Source organism: Meleagris gallopavo, chromosome 1, assembly GCF_000146605.3.
Source record: "Meleagris gallopavo isolate NT-WF06-2002-E0010 breed Aviagen turkey brand Nicholas breeding stock chromosome 1, Turkey_5.1, whole genome shotgun sequence".
NCBI lineage: Eukaryota > Metazoa > Chordata > Aves > Galliformes > Phasianidae > Meleagris > Meleagris gallopavo.
Window position 1 is genome coordinate 188,854,517 of NC_015011.2, and position 10,012 is coordinate 188,864,528.

Consider the following 10,012-nt stretch of genomic DNA (forward strand, 5'->3'; position numbering starts at 1 on the left):
TATTCACCATCCAAATAAAAGGAAGGAAATCTCTGACCTCTTTAAAATCCAAACCTCCACTAGCATGAGTTCCTTCATTTTGTTGCACAAGCTCTACACAACAGTATACAAATCACTTCAAATCTCCACTGAAACTTAACATATTCCTTACTCTAACTACTCCAGGAGCCTGGCTGCAGTCTTGACATGCTAATTCGGGCTTCACTTCAGGTATGTATGCTGTCTACCATGATGCTTCGCTATCTATCATGGCAGCAGCTTCTCTTATCTATTTTTACCAAGATCAAGAATGGAAATCACAAATCTCACAAAATTAATTTCTTATTCCCACTCTAGAACTTTTTTAATGAGTCTCTATGGCTTTGTTCCAGACATTTGTCTTCTGAGATATAAGATAGGAAAACTTGTTCTTTCCATGAGTATGTCTATACAATTGACTGTCCCTAAAGTGGCCTAATTAATCAATTCATTGGTCACATCTTCATCTTTATTATCCTCTCAATTTCTTCCTCTACAGACCTTAAAAAGAAACAAAAAACAAAACAAAACAAACATATTGATGGCCTGCTGCTTTTTAACATTTTCAGACGTCTTCTATGTGCTGATAAGCATCATGGGAATAAGATAGTTCTTGGTGATTTAAATTTATGAGAAAATACAGAATAAAAAAACTGGACTGTGCATGGAGAATTTCAGATTAAGATATTTAAATGATTCCAGATCAGAACAGTAACATTTCTAGAGTCAAATTTCAAGTTTATTAAAGATATGATACAGTTTGCTAGAAACTAATGCAGAGACAAGCAAAACCTTCAACAGAAATGTTGTAGAAAACCTCTGAAATAGAAATTTTTATAGTGCTTGAGTTTCCAGTAGGAATGAAAAGTCACTGCAGGTAATATTATTTAAGACAGGAAAGACTTTGAAACCATTGTTAATTCTACCAAGTTCTCATGTAAGATAATCACTGCATTTTACAATTTAAAAATACAATCGGACTTGCTTGTTTATCCCATATTCAGCAGTAGTTGTTTTTTTCATTTTCAGCAAAAGTCAAGAAAGTTTGAAAAGCAAAAAAGAGATATGTGTGCAACAGCACAAAATTTGATGTCATTTAGAGATAGTCAGAATGCTCTTGTGAAAACTGAAAGGAAACAAGCTCTTACAATGTAATAATTATTTTTCTGAGTACATTTGATAGTATATAAAATATCACATCATGAAAAGATCAATTAAAGGATTGCTTTTGTTTACTTTGTGCTGTAAAATGCAATCAACGGCTGTTGAGATTGATTAACAACCAAAATGAAGATGAAACATTGACTAATTCTCAAAATCCTTTTCTTATATAGCAATAGAGTCCTACCATACGCTACAAAAAAATAGATAGTGATAAAAAAGAAAAGGAGCAGGAGTGGATTTTTCTTACACTTCTGTAGAGTAGGGTTCTTCTTAATTCTAATCTTCCATTTAATCCAAACCATATAGGAAGATTTTTATTCACTATATAGAGTAAATGGAAAGAGACAGGCTCATTGAGAAGATAATTAATCCAGCCTTTCATAAACACCTGTCGTTAGACAAATCATCCTCTGGAGATCTCTATCTCCCTCATTGATTTCAGCGAGCCTAGACAGCTAGGTCAAAAGAGACACTTAAGATGGATGAAGTCAGCATGATGTTGAAGTGTCCCTTTCATTCCTAGAATGTAGGTGAACTCCCATCCCACTGAGATTGGGAGACTTCAGTAGCAACTAACTATATTAGCAACTATCACTATATTTCATTTTCCTTTAGGCAGAATTCTATTATTGAATGTAAAATGCACTTAAAATTTCAAATAATCTTTTCTACACTATCATCTTTGCTGCTTTTTATACCAACATATCTTTGAAAATTAAGTACTTTAGATGACACTGCAAGAGCTGGTTTACATCCCGAAGAGGGCTTGCATATGCTGGTGTCTGTAGCTTCTGTCTTGAATATTCAGAAGTCAGTAAATGTTCATGGTAATGCTTGCAAAAAGGAGCACAGTGAAGATCTCTGAGTATCCATTCCCCCTTTCTCTCTGAAACGACTACACAAATTCCTACTCTTTCTAATTCTGCTCAGTTAAGTCTAAACCAGACCTTAGAACAATCTCAGATTTGGTAAGTTTTATACAGATGTATAAGGATAAAAGCAGTGCCAGGGATTTGTTCTTTTATAGGGTTTGACTCTGCAGTGTTTAAAAAATAATGTTAATGCAACAGATGTGAAAGGAAGGCTAAAGAGAGCATACGTATGATGGAATGGTGCCCTTTCCAAATTTTACTGTATAATCTGAGTCAATTAATTGCAGCAAATCGATTGAACTGCTATACAGAAGATAACCAAATCCTGTTTTATTATCCTAGATTTAGAAGATGTCTGTGCTAAGCATTAACTGATGGACTAAATAGGTTTAGGTGCCCTGATCTGGCATGACCCCAGGTTTCTTGAGTGACCATAGACTTCTGCTGTGGCTGAATTTTTCTTGAAATTAATTTTATGGCACACACATACACAAGGACATATCATCAGCATGTTGTCATATTCAGTATATTTATTATGGGTTGTGAGCATCCATATAAATACACAAAGAGGAAAGAAATTGCATCTGCAAGCCCTTTGAGAACCATAACTGAAGGAATATGAGGGAAAATGATTAGTCATTGATGGACTCAAGTTTTCATGGGTTTGCTTGTTGGTTATTTCATTATTATTATTATTATTATTTTCCTGCTGTTTAATTATAAGCCAATGCCAATCTCCAATACTTATATATAGCATCTGATTAAAATGGGACTTGCAAAAAGATAAAATCTAGTGTAAATCAAATTTACTGGAAGTTTTAACATAGCAGATTCGCAGCAGAGATTTATTCTGATCTAGCTGCTTTTAAATCCATCATTGTACTAAGCATGGAAATACCATATCATTTAGAAAAGTCACTGGAAAATGGACAGAATCTTCATCGTATATTAGCATATTTAACCCTACTTTATACCAACTACTGATCAGAAATATATATCTTAGTACACTCTTCAGTCTCCAGTTGGTCACAAAAGAGACTGATGTAAATTGCTGTGTTGTTTGTTGGTCATAAAAATTAAATATTACAGGGAAACTTGGAACAGATGATTGCAGTTGCTGATGTTAGGTGGCAGGCTTCCACTAATTTTGCTACAGGGAAAAAGTATTTCACAATAGTTATGATGATGTTAATTATAGTACGTATTTTCTCATTAAAATTGCTGATTGCGTGAGGACCTCCGTGTATCATTTTACTTTAATCTAGCCAGGAATATTTGCAAATAATTTGTCAAAGAAAAAAATGTAAGAAGTCAGAAATATGTTTGTTAAAGTATTTAAATAAATAAGATTTGAAAATGAAGGATCCAGCTAACTCCTCTACATCTCTCATTAATAAGATAGAGGTAGAAGTGTGTGTTGTCTCTATGGTAAAGAAAATGGATGAAAGATTCATACAGAAAACAGGGAAGAAAGCAAATGTGAGGGAAACCAGAATGTAGGTCATGGTTGCTGCAAAGCCACAGAATGAAGTTTATCTAGAAAATAAGTCTTCACTGCTGTTGCTCCCATGCAGCAGAATTATTGTCCTATGTGAGTGATGTTTAGTGACACAAATGGGGCTAATGAAAGGCTATTGAACAGCCAAATGGGCTGTTCTGACACTTCTGTACCATGAGTGATGCTTTCTTAATAGTCCAGAAATACGTCTGCTCAGAGAACTGTACTGCCAAAAAACTGGTAAGATTTTTAGGAGTGACAAGTCAAAGGATGCAGGAAGAGTGAAACTGCTGTTTTCTAGAGGCAGCCATCTCTTAGATTGGCTTAATCAGCTGTCAAATTATGCATGGCAATGAAACTGCAGTAGAACAGAATGCAATATCTTAAACTGATGCAACTGAAACACAGCTATACGGAAGGACTCTCTTTTCAAAGCTTAAGGGCAATTATACTCATACTGGTCTGTAGTGAGGATTTCACATCCAGAATGCTAGCTGGGGAGCAGATGGTAGCACTTTCAAAGAATTTGTGCCATACCAAGTGAAGCAACAGTATCAAATTGATGCCTCTAGAATATACATGGTAGGATTTTCTTTCCTTACTCACTACTAATGGTTCTACACTTCTTGTCACTCCACAGATGTTTTTTTAGCAGACCAAGAGTCTGTAGGCTCATACTGCAACACTGGGGTTTGCCCTCCCAAGGAAGAATTTAACAGTTTGAAAATGTAAGTTGTTCAAAATGAGTATTATCAACATAGAATTCAAAAGTGAACTCTCTATTCTGGTGCTTCAAAGGATATTGAAAGGTATCCAAAATCTTTGGAATTCAGTGAGAAATACTTTTCAGCCTTTCTGGGACTTCTGGAGCTGGAGCTGATAACTCACTATCCTGTAACATTTGAGCTCTGAAATTCTCAGTGTATCCTGCAATTACCTAAAAAATTTAATTCTGCATGTGCAGTAAAATATGAGCACTTTGCCTTTATTCCCTACTACAGGAAAAAAAAGTAAAAGTACTTGGTAAGCTGCAAAGAAATTTCTGTTTGGCAGGGATGAGTGCATAGATGACACTAAAAGAGCAGACTTGGATTTGACAGGAGGGGAATTATGTATGTGTAGGATACTGTCACTCACCACTAAAGCTTCTCTGGTTCTGCACTGCTCTAACACCAATAATTACAGCTTCTGCAAACATGAGGGGAGATACACTTGAAGCCTGAACTAATTGTATAATGACAACTTGAAATCTGATCACCAAATGATTTCTAGGCTATCCTTATTTCTGCAGCGCAAAGAGGTGTATGTTGTGCGTGGGGTTTCATCCAAGTGATTCTTCTGTTATGCACTGACAACTCAGTGCCCAAAGATCTGTCTGGTACTGAACTGGCAGCCTGGACTTTCTAGGGGTTACGAGATCATTTGAAAGTATAAAATAAGTGTACCAACCTGAAATGGCACAAGTCTGCTTGATTTGGGACTTCCTGTGATTATGTGTTCTTTAGGAATTTTAATATGAAATGATATCCTATAGGATGATCTTTTTAATCAGTTGAATGCAGAATATTTTGTACCAGAATAATTACATTCCTTAGGTAATCTTGTCAAAACAAGCAGAGCATATAATTTTTCAGAGATCCCTAGGCCTCTCATTTTAGCAGTAGTTTCAATAATATCATAACGTTATAATTTTGCCTAAAGTTCCTATTTTGAGTTTCTCTGTGGCAGATGCACTGAAGACAGATAACAGAAAAATTCAAAATCTACCAAAAAAAAAAAAAAAAAGTAAGAAGCTATCAGAAAGAAAATTGATGAATGTAAGGTAAAATTTAACCTTTATTAAGATTAGGATTCATTTTATTCTGCCTATTCAAAATAACAGTTCATGAAATAGTCTCTTTTTTTCCTTTCCATATCATATTCTTACCTCTAAATTGGAAAGATATGGATTTGTAGAGTGATCTATTGAATGGATAAGGAATTGGCTGTATGGTCACAGCCAGAGGGTTCTGGACAACAGAATGTCCAGGTGGAGGACAGTGGTGATTTGTGTCCCCCACAGATCCATCTTGGGACCAGTGCTACGGATAGTGATGATCTGAGACAGATGATCTGCACAATCAGACTGAGTGCCCTCTCAGCTAAATTTGCTGATACTAGGCTGTATGCTGTGGCTGATGGGACAGAAGGAGGAAATGTCAGTCTGGAGAAGAAAAGGCTCCAGGAAGATCCGAGAGCGGCCTACCAATAATTAAAAGGAGATTATAACCAGGAGGGAGAGCAAATTTTTACATAGACAAAGAGTAAAAGGACCTCAGGAAATGATTTTAAAATAAAGGAGGGAATATTTAGATTAGATTTGAGAAGTATCTTTTTCACTCAGAGGGCAGTGAGGCCCTGGCACAGCTGCCCAGAGAGAGCTGTGGTGCCCCCTCCCTGGAGATGTTCAGGGTCAAGTCGGATGGGCCCTGGGCAGCCTGAGCCGGTGGGGGGAAACCAGCCCATGGCAGGAGTTGGAACTGGGTGGGTTTTAAGGTCCCTTAGACCCCAAACCATCCTATAGTTCTATGATTTTATATCTTCGCCCTTTGAAATCTATTAGCCAGTATCTCTCCACTGGAAAGTACGGTTGAGGACTACAAAATTCCCTGTACTTTCTACTTGTTCAAGCTGATGTCACCTGTCTGTTTTTTCAGTTTATAATTACCTATTTCTAACATTTTCTTCTGTTCAATCTAAAACACTGATGAAAGTGAGGGAAAACTGTTTATGGAATGTTTATGGAATCTCTGTCACTATTGGCAATGGAATTGTTCAACAGCTAATGTACTATTTGTATCTCTAGTGAAGAGTCCAATCAATTATGTACATTTCACTGTGGCTATACAATATACTATTGTCCATGTAATGTGTGGGAAGCCTCAGAAGCTAAGACTGCAGGGGTTTTATGTCTTCCTTTCAATAACTCAGAAGAATAGAGAATCTAAATCGAGTGCTTTATCTAATTGTAACTCAATTTGTGAAGCCAGCATTATGTTACCTGCTAAAGGCTATCTATTTGCCTAAGCAGAAGAGGGAGAAGTAGAAGTGAGGTGGGAATGTGTATTTAATCGAAATGCATATTAGCAAAGTTTGAATCTATTATTATATATGTAATGTAAATTTAAAATATCTAGATTAAGGTGGTGGTGCTTTTATCCTTCATATACTTAATATGTATAGTGGTGTCAGTTCCATTGTAATAAAGATCAAGGACTGTGTTTCAGTGCTCATACAATATCCTATACCTCTTTGTTGGATAATGAGCTGGTCATTCTTTTCTTCACGTAAGCAGGAGTTACACAAATAAATAAAAGTGCTCAAAACCATCTCCTGTGCTTTTCCCTCCCTAAGGACTGCACAAGAATAAAAACTTTTCTTTAGTTCCCAATCTTGATTTCCTCAAACTCTTCAATGGTTTTCAGTTTTAATGCTAAGTCTTTCAAGGAGTAGATATATATATTACCTTCTTCCAGAGATATATATATAACCTTCTTCCAGAAATTATTACATCTATTTTTCCTGGATATTGTCTTTATTTAATCTGAGCCTACATCTCTCCCTCCCATGAAGTTCTCTTACTTTAAAGGAAACTACTGAAGTTTAAAAGTTGAATAGACTGTTTCTTCCTTGGGAAAAATATAACCCTGGCAAACCATATAAACTGAGGTATCACACCAGCCAGAAACTGTGCAATCAGATTCCCCCTGGATGCACACACTTGGAAGGATATCTTGGTAGAGAGAACTGAGTAATAAGATGCCTTATGAGACCTAACAATTTAGGGACTGCTGGCATTGCCGAGACTCTTCTACAATCCTGCTGGTGTCAAACTAGCCTAGCACCTCAACATTCAGCAGTGAAATCCCAGAGACATTTCAGACAACTGAACACTAAATTATTGACAGTAATTGTTAGCTTTAAGTGGATTCATTCCACTTAGTTTCCTTACAGGCCAAACTCATAGATTACTCAATCCACTGACTACAAGACTTGGCACAATTATGAACCTCTTGTTTTACAAAATAGCTAGCAGTTGAGAGTAGTGAATTCCCTATCTGAAGAAACCTGAACTAACATTTCCAGTTTCTGCTTAGAGCTGTCTGAATTTTAACATGATTCATAAATATGTGCAGCTCTAGGTAATGAATTAAGTCGAGTGATGAATAGCTTGGAAGTTATGGAATAAGAAATGCTGAGCATTCACCTTGTTAACATAGGCTGGATTTTTCTCAGTACTATTCAGGATGCAACTCTGCCTTCAATTTACTTCTGACATCTACTTGAGCTGCACTGTGCAGAAAACATTTTTGGTTACGTGAAAATAAATCTCTGCAACAAAACTTGGTCTGTTCAAAACAAAATAAAGGCAAAAAACTGTCAAAGCTCAATTTAAAATTACTGGGGACTGGACAGATACTTTTTCTGGATTTTCTGAATAATCATATGTGGCTGGAAACCTGCAGTTTTTTTAGAAATTCTCAGGCATGGAAGAATTATCTTGCTTTGGGAGAAATACTCTTACTGTTTATGACTCCCTTCTTCAGTACGTTCCCTCAGAAGCCCTCACTTAATATCTGCTTTAACTTACATTTCCAAAAGTGTGTCACCCTATGCATCTGTGACAAGCAAGTGCCTCTGGATGGCAGTTCATCTAATCATATAATAGGCAAATATGGTAAACTAGCAAAACTCTGTCTCCCATCTTTGTCTTACTTCATCACATATCCAGCTCAGCAATTTTGCTGAGGGAACCGCTGTGTTGTGAGACTTGCACAGTGACGAGAGTCCCTCCTGATCCAAGATGTTAGAGTTCAACCCAGAAATGTGGGCCATACTCCATGGATGCTATGGATATAGAAAACATGTGGACGTATGACCTCTTGCTTCGAAAAGCATCACTGCAAGGCTGCTAGGGAGGACTCCTTGAGGACTCTGCCCCTGATGGAAGATGTTTCTCAGCCAGACATGAGAATACCTAATTGCTTCATCTCTTCTAAGCTGCTCATTGCTTGAGGAAGTATTTTTCGTCTGCTTAATTAAACAGCATTATGGTTGCTGAGACAATAACTCTTTTTCAAAAAACAATGTTTATGTTCTCTTACCCTTCTCTGCACCTTCTAAGTCACATCTATCCGTATGATATTTCAGACTGAATTTGTATTTCAGTGTTGCCAACTTTTATGATCTCCTAAACTAGCAATGTAATTATAACTGTCTACCTCCTGGTATTTATTATTTATATGAATATAATGAAGTGGGTGATTAAGCAGTCACTGGTTACTACTGTAATCACCAGACCAGCCCCCTAAGGAAACTGGGTTCAATAACATGTCACTAGAATGATAAAATCTTAATGAGTCATCAATGAGATGCAGAAATGCGAGGCTCAACAGAGTTCAAGTCCTGTTTATCATAAAAATGAAAGGAGATGAAGCAGAGTGAGGAGGCGGTGTAGCACAAACTACAGGGATAAATCCTCAGCTGGTGCAATTTGCATTACTGTTGGACCTCTGAGAAATAACACCTAGTGAGAATCTGCCCCTCATCATTACCACAGTAGCTGCAAAATATATATATATATATATATATATATTTAATGTAGTTCTGTTTCCACACACTCAGCTCCTGCCTGGCTTATGCATTAATTCAGAGTACATCAGAGATGGGACTGCCTCCTCCCCACCTGCTCCCATAAGCTCACCTCCCCATCCTTTCACAAAGAATATCTGTGATAGGAAGTGGTTTACAGAAAAAAAGTTTCCAAACCCTCTGGCATCTTGAATCTGCTTATACAAGCTTGTCCTGATTAATTCAAAATTCCTCTTGTTCTAATAATTCTCTCATTTCAAAGCTTCTTTGTAGTTCCTTCACTATCCTTTTTTTTTTTGGCATGCAAACGAGCAACCTCAGGTATGGATGTTTAACTTTTTTTGTTCCCTTTTTTTTTCAAATCTTACAGGTTTGCGAAGCTGTGATATGCCCTGGCTTTTTCTTCCCTGAATGTATTCTTCATGCCATTAATAATTCATATTCTTAAGAAGGGAAAAAAAAAATACTCAAACCCTGTTAGACATAAAGAAGTGACAACACTTTGGGAAGAAAGACTTCAGGTCAAGTTCAGACTTGGGAAAAGTGGCTGCGACTCTATTGAACTACTTCTAGATTATTCATAACATCAAGGCAATATGTCAACTACTCAATAATGTATCATACTCCAACCTTCAATTAACCTTTTTATTCTTAAGCATTTAGCTTGGTAAGTCACACAAATGAATTTATTGAGAAAGTAATAAACAGTGAGTCACAAAAATCAGGAGGTGGATGATTAGGTGTTTAGCTGCATGGTTTATTATTTATTAAAATGGATTTTGATGAATTATTGAAGCTTTAACATTAGTCTTTCTTTCTTTTTTTTTCT